At 40.4% G+C, this 7839-nt stretch overlaps 1 pseudogene; it reads right to left on the minus strand.

Moving 5' to 3' along the window:
- Window positions 1-1512: 1512 nt before the first annotated feature.
- Window positions 1513-7839, minus strand: part of LOC105526827 — a 37019-nt pseudogene continuing 30692 nt past the window's right edge.

Consider the following 7839-nt stretch of genomic DNA (forward strand, 5'->3'; position numbering starts at 1 on the left):
AGTATGGAGGGCACAGCACAGCCCAGTGAGACCCACTGAGAGGGCGGAAGTGGAAACAGCAGTGTGGACTCTCCTTTGAGAAAGTGGGCTGTAAGAAAGAAAGAGACAGATGGTGGTAGCTGGAGATGAACATAAAGTTAGGAGAACTTTCCTCCTTTTGTAAGAAGGCTATGTAAGGTTGATAGAAAAAGGAACCCACATATAGGAAGTCGGAAAACAAAACTGAAAACTCAGGAGGAGGGAGAGGAACTAGAAGAAGCAAAAGTGTCATAATGACTTTCAAATGGTTTAGTTTTTAAAAAACGATATACAGAGTGTTGAACAAATGTGTCAAGATGATGACAGTTGTTGAATCCAGGCAGAGAGTATACAGGCTTTCATAATAATATTCTTTCTATTTTCATATATATTTGAAAACTTTCAAAACAAAGGGGATGTGACAAATCTGTGGACCTGCCATATATGGTTGAAAATTTTCTTTTAAAAATATTGAGAGATATCCAAATACAATGTGAACACAAAATTGCAACTGAAAAGTTATGATTAAATGTTCACAGCCATACCTAACCTAATGGACTGCAGATAATATTGTGTTAGACCTATAAAAACTGTTTAACTTGAATTTTTTAATTGGAGTTTATTTAAACTAAGAAAAAAGGTCATGGCCAGGTGTGGTGGCTCACGCCTGTAATCCTAGCAATTTAGGAGGTCCAGGTAGGCAGATCACTTGAGGTCAGGAGTTCGAGACCAGCCTGGCCAACTTGATGAAACCTTGTCTCTACAAAAATACAAAAATTAGCTGGGCGTGATGGTGCATGCCTGTAATTCTGGTTATAAAACCATCAGATCTCATGAGAACTCACTCACTATCATGAGAACAGCATGGGGGAAGCTCCCCCATGATCCAATCACCTCCTTCCCTTGACATGGGGGGGATTACAGGTCCCTCTATCTGGGAGGCTGAGGCATGAGAATCTCTTGAACTCAGGAAGTAGTGGTTGCCGTGAGCTGAGATTGCATCATGACACTCCAGCCTGAGTGACAGAGTGAGACTCTGTCTCAAAAAAAAAAAAAAAAAAAGAACAAAGTCATAGTATTTTCACACAGTATACACTTGGTTCTTTAAGTGACAATTGTGACAAATAGCAGAAAGAATTAATGAATGCCACACTTGTAATCAATACAAAATACCAATGTTTAGGGCGATACATAAAGAAATATCACAAACACTTTCCAAAATATCATAGTAGCCAATATATAGGGAATGCCTTTGGTGGGTATAGAAACGAAGTTTAGAAGAGAAAACAAATCACACTGGAACTATTTATTTCTTTAAAAGTCACTGAACAAGAAAAGGTATTTTGAACTTCACATACTGATTTTATAAAACTTCTGTACAGTACCTTGACTTAAATCCAAGAGCAAAAGTTAAGACTGTCCTTTATTTTTGGTAAACAACTGCAAGGTAAACTTGGATGACCTTTTCCCCTGGATTTTACTGAAAATAGTCTTTTAAATTTTTTGCCTAAAAGAGGGCAGTTTTGGCACTTTTATACTGATGTCACCAGTGTTAATGTTTCTCGGAATCTTGGGAAGATTTATATTCTACACAGCTGATACAGCATGGGCTGCTAGGTTCCTGCAAAGCCAGCCTCTGTTTTTTTCAACTTATTTTGCACATTGATTTGTGTAACAATCTCATTCTTGTTGGTCTCTGATCAAGTTTGACTCTGTGTCCCCACCCAAATTTCATCTCAAATTGTAATCCCCACAGGTCAAGGGAGGGACCTGTAATCCCCACACGTCAAGGGAAGGAGGTGACTGGATCATGGGGGAGGTTCCCCCATGCTGTTCTCATGATAGTGAGTGAGTTCTCATGAGGTCTGGTGGTTTTATAAGGATCTCTTCCCCCTTTGCTCTTAGCTCTCTCCTGCCACCATGTAAGACGTGCCTGCTTCCCCTTCCATCATGATTGTAAGTTTCCCAAGGCCTCCTCAGCCATATGAAACTGTGAGTCAGTTCAATGTCTTTTCTTTATAAATTACCCAGTCTCAGGTATGTCTTTATAGCAGTGTGAAAACAGACTAATACAGTCTCTAATACCATTCCCCCAATATCATTTCTACAAGAATAATGTGAGCCACATGGAAAATGAAATCTAGTTCACAGACATTTTCAAAAACACTTGCCTAATGTTTCCACAAATACTCAAATTAGATCTAAAATACCAAGTTCATTTTCTGAAGAACCCACACAGAAGACAAAATATGATATTATGTGAGGTCTAGAAATCAGTTTGTTGTCATATCCTCCAATTAATAATCCTCCTTTAGAAATTTACAAACGTTTTCATCTCTCTTAGACACCAAGTGGAAAGTCTCCCTGATGATTTGCTGTTGTGTGTCTTCACTGTAGAGCTGGTGGAACTTGGAGAGCTGCGGCTTCCTGTGGTTGCTGAAGGTGACAGTCACCTTGATCCTGGCTGGGCAGTGCCAGAGCAACTGCCTCACCTGGGGATCTCACTGGCTATACTTCTCTCAACTTGGATTTTTAGTTGTCTTTTTATTTCTTTGTTTATTGTTGCTATTGGTTTTGTTTGTTGGTTTATTTCTTATTTTTGGACTTTCAGCACAGAAGAATGGAGATAATGAATGGGTACAGAATGGGAAAGAGTGGATATAATGATACACCCATATCCATCACCTACTTTCAACAATTACCTACACTTTCCCAGTCTTCTTCCATGTATTCCCGATACTCCATTGTCTATCTTTCTGGAGAATTTTGAAGTAAATCTAATATATCATACCATTTTACTTGTAACAATATTAGAGGATAAAAACACTGCCACAAGTCATCATCATACCTAAAAAATTTTATTGGGGTAAAGTTTTTCTTTTTTTGTTTTTTGAGATGGAGTCTGGCTCTGTTGCCCAGGCTGGAGTACAGGGGCGCGATCTCGGCTCACTGCAAACTCTGCCTCTCGGGTTCACGCCATTCTCCTGCTTCAGCCTCCCAAGTAGCTGGGACTACAGGCACCCGCCACTGCACCCTGCTAATTTTTTGTACTTTTAGTAGAGATGGGGTTTCACCGTGTTAGCCAGGATGGTCTCAATCTCCTGACCTCATGATCTGCCCACCTCAGCCTTCCAAAGTGCTGGGATTATAGGCGTGAGCCACCGAGCCTGGCCTGGGGTAAAGTTTTTAATGTCTACAATAGTTCTTCATATTATTTTGCTTGAATTTTCTGATATTTTTAATTGAACTAATACAATATTGAGGAAATAATAAGTATCTATATTTATGCAAAGGCCTTGAAGAAACTGAAGTTTAAAATGAAACACTACCAGTGATAAAAGATAAATAATGGCACTGGTGCCCAGAAAAAAAAATTAAAGGAGTCTTTTGTATAAAATCTTTTATATAAAATCTAAATACCAAAAAAAATTTGACATGCCGATATCAGCAAGAGTGTGGGAAAACAAATATAGTGAATCAGTGAGAGTGTGAATTGGATAGTGTGTCAGTCAGATGGCATGTTGAAATGGTAACTGAAGGAAGTTTAGCAAAAGAATTATTTATAGAGATGTGCTCAGGGTTAGGGGAACTTGCAAGGGCTGGTGAAAGATCCAGGGACAAGCAACTGCAGGAAATAGTTTCTACCCGATCTGACTGACAGGGCAAAGGGAGACAGCTTTTCTTGAAACATGGTGGGGACTAGGTTCAGGGGCTCATGCCTGTAATCCCAATACTTCGGCAGTCCAAAGAAGAGGATTGCTTGAGTCCAGGAGTTTGAGACCAGCCTGGGAAACAGGGAGACTCTGTCTCCACGAATAATATTTTAAAAATTTAGCTGGATGTAGGAGCAGACGCCTGTGGTACCAAATACTCTGGAGGCTGAGGCAGGAGGATCACTTGAGCCCAGGAGGTCAAGGCTACAGTGAGCTGTGCTTGCACCACTGCACTCCAGCCTGGACAACTGAGAGAGACCCTGTCTTATTAAAGATAAATATTTTTTTTTTAAAAAGGAACATTGTGGACTTAGTAGCCACTGGGGAGGAGCTGCTTAATGGAAACTGGCTTCTGATAAGGGAATATAGCCAGTGCCAAACAAAGGCCTGGGGCTCCTTCCTTCTGCCCTCCCATCTCTCACAGAAGTCCTGAATGGACACTGGCTGCTAGAGGTTTATAGCCTCCTGGAGTACAAAGCAGGGTCAGGACAGGTAGAGTGTGTATCTAGAGAGGAAAACATGATCCAACACAAAGGACAATTTAATATTATCTGCCAGTTTTAAACAAACACCCTTGAATCTGCAATTCTAAGAATTCAACCTACAAACTCAAGTGTATGTAAAGTTGGAAAGTTAAAAATGGAAGTATTTTATATTCATTGAGAGTTTACTATGTAGGAGCATCAAGCAAGGTACTCTCCATTTGATCCTTACAAGAACCCTATGAGTTTGGCACTATTATTATCCCTATGTCACACTTTAGGAAGTCAAGGTTGGTAAAGCTCAGACATTTACCCATGCTCACAGTTAATAAGTGACAGCACAGATATTTAAACCCAGACAATCTGACTCCAGTATCTGAGCTACAAGGAAGTTCATAGCAGCATTGCTTGTGGGAAAAAAAAGACTGAATATGAACTTAAATAACTGTGGTTTGGGGATCTGGTAAACAAATTATGGCACATCTACACAGTGGAATACTATGCAACTTAAAAAAAAAAGGGTAGGGGGAGGGGGGAGGGATAGCATTAGGAGATATACCTAATGTAAATGACAAGTTAATGGGTGCAGCACACTATACATATGTAACAAGCCTGAATGTTGTGCACATGTACCCTAGAACTCAAAGTATAAAAAAAAAAAAAAAAAATGGAGCCGGGTGTGGTGGCTCATGCCTGTAATTCTAGCACTTTGGGAGGCTGAGGCAGGCGGATCACAAGGTCAGGAGATCGAGACTATCCTGGCTAACACAGTGAAACTCTGTCTCTACTAAAAAATACAAAAATTAGCCGGGCGAGGTGGCGGGCGCCTGTAGTCCCAGCTACTTGGGAGGCTGAGGCAGGAGAATGGCGTAAACCTAGGAAGCGGAGCTTGCAGTGAGTGGAAATCGCGCCACTGCACTCCAGCCTGCGCGACAGAGCAAGCTCCGTCTCAAAAAAAAAAAAAAAGAAAAAGAAGATGAGGCAGATTTGGCCTGTGGGTCATTGTTTGCCAATGATTGGTCTATAAAACTAAATGTTAAAAGTTGAGATAAGATCAATGAGAATCATAATGGACAGAGATTCTTTGTTTGTTTGTTTACAGAGAAGATATAAGATCCTTAATGAGCTCTACAAAAATATTTGGGTGTTTTTTGTTTGTTTGTTTGTTTTTTGAGACAGGGCTTGTTCTGTTGCCCAGGCTGAAGCATAGTAGTATGATTCAGGCTCACTGCAGCCTTGATCTCCTGGGCTCCGGCAATCCTCTTGCAAGTCCTAGCTACGCGGGTATTGCTCAAATCCCAAGTAGCTAGGACTATAGGCTTGGCATGCACTACTATGCCTGGCTAATTTTTTCCTTTTGTAGAGATAGGGGTCTCGCTATATTGACCAGACTGATTTCAAACTCATTCCTGGCCTCAGGTTATCCACCTGCCTCAGTCTCCCAAAGTGCTGGGATTACAGGCATGAACCACCAAGCCTGACTCCAAATTATTTGTTAAACAAGCCCTGACTCATGGATTTGGGGATCTTACCATTTACCCCAACTCAGGCATATCCAGGTACCAGAATGAAAAAAGAAGGAACACATGAGCATCTGATCCACTCAGCTTCTTTGTCTTTCTTTCCAAATAAGCCAGAAATGCAAAAGAAACTGGCAGAAGATTGTTTTCTCTTAGTCAACTGGTCTCGTCCAATTTATTGTAGCCTCAAGAAAGACAGGACTTCCATATATTCTACAAAATATTAGAGAACTATTCTTGATCTGATTGTGTTTTATCAGTTGTTTGTTAGTTTAAATGGATAATCTGAGCTGATTTTTAAAACACCGATTTTACTTGGAATGTGCCAAAATTGGCATTATGCTTTTTATTATGTATAACTTTAAAGACCATAGTAACCACCCGGAGAACACTGAGCAGGTCATTATCCAGACATCCATTGTTATAATCATTGCCACATGCTAGGCTTGTTTTCTTAAAGTAAACTTTTTATTTTAGAACAATTTTACATTTATAGAAAAGTTGTAAAAATATTATAGAGTTTCCATATAACCCTCGCTCAGTTTCCCCCAGTGTTAACATTTTTACATTCCTATAGTACAGCTGCCAAAATAAGAAACCTAACATTGACACGATACTATTAACTAAACTCTAGACTTCATTTATATTTCATCTGTACTAGATTTTTGATAATAAAATCAGCGTAAGTTGTTACAACTGGGCTGCCATTTTATGATAAAGCAGGCATAAAGGATCGGTAATTAGTTTAGTATCTAAATTAGATTAAGAGTAGGTTATATGGCCAGGCTCAGTGGCTCACATCTGTAATATCAGCACTTTGGGAGGCTGAGGCGTGAGGATTACTTGAGGCCAGAAGTTCAAAAGCAGCCTGGACAACATAGCAAGACCCTCATCTCTACAATAAGTGTTTTTTTTTTTAAATTAGCCATGTATGGAAGCACACATCTGTAGTCCCAGCTACTCCAGATGCTGAGGTGGGAGGATTGCTTGAGCCTGGGAGTTCAAGGTTGCAGTTAAAGACTGGGAGTTCAAGACTCCATGATTGTGTCACTACAACACTCCAGCCTGGGTGACAGAGTGAGATCCTGTCTCAAAAAAAGAAAGAAAGAAAAGAAAAGACAAAGAAGGAAGGGAGGGAGGGAGGAAGGAAGGAAGGAAAGAAAGAAAAAGCTTATGAATGTTCATCTGACAAGCTAATTAATTTTCTGCATTTTATTGATTTAAGTATCCAATTTTCTTACTCCATTTAGAGACAACAATAGGCCAGGTGCGGTGGGTCACACCTGTAATCCCAGCTCTCTGGGAGGCCAAGGCAGGTGGATCACCTGAGGTCAGGAGTTTGAGACCAGCCTGACCAATGTGGAGAAACCCCGTCTCTACTAAAAATACAAAATTAGCTGAGCATGGTGGTGTGGTGTGTGCCTGTAATCCCAGTTACTGAGGAGGCTGAGGTGGGAGAATCACTTGAACCATGGAGGCACAGATTGCAGTGAGCCGAGATCATACCACTGCTCTCTAGCCTAGGCAACAGAGCAAGACTCTGTCTAAAAAAAAAAAAAACAAAAAAACAAAAGAAGCAACAACAAAAGCCACTGCCTACTGATTCTTCTTCTCTCTTAGTCTCAGAGTCCACAGATGCTCATCCCAGGCTTAATTCTTAATACAGATGTTGTTTTCTCAATAGCAACATGTTCCCTGAAGGGAACATTCACCTGCCATTTGGGTATTACAAGGAGTTGAATATGCTTCTCTCTTTTGATGCTTAAAAAATTAGATACAGATCTTTCAAGCAAGCAAAGCAGACTAAATAGCTCTGTGAAGCATTACGGCTAGAAATCAATGTGTGTTGTCTGTATTTGACCTGTGAATAGGGTTTCTAATAGTCAACTTTAAATTAGCTGTAGAAATGGGGGAGATAGGACTTTATCATGGATAAATAACATCCTACAACTTCATAATAAAGAAAGACAACAGGCTGGGCGCAGTGGCTCATGCCTGTAATCCCAGCACTTTGGGAGGCTGATGTGGGCAAATCACGAGGTCAAGAGATTGAGACCACCCTGGCCAACATGGTGAAACCCCGTCTCTACTAAAAATACAAAAATT

This window comes from Colobus angolensis, unplaced genomic scaffold (assembly GCF_000951035.1).
Source record: "Colobus angolensis palliatus isolate OR3802 unplaced genomic scaffold, Cang.pa_1.0 Scaffold6, whole genome shotgun sequence".
In the NCBI taxonomy this organism is placed as follows: Eukaryota; Metazoa; Chordata; class Mammalia; order Primates; family Cercopithecidae; genus Colobus; species Colobus angolensis.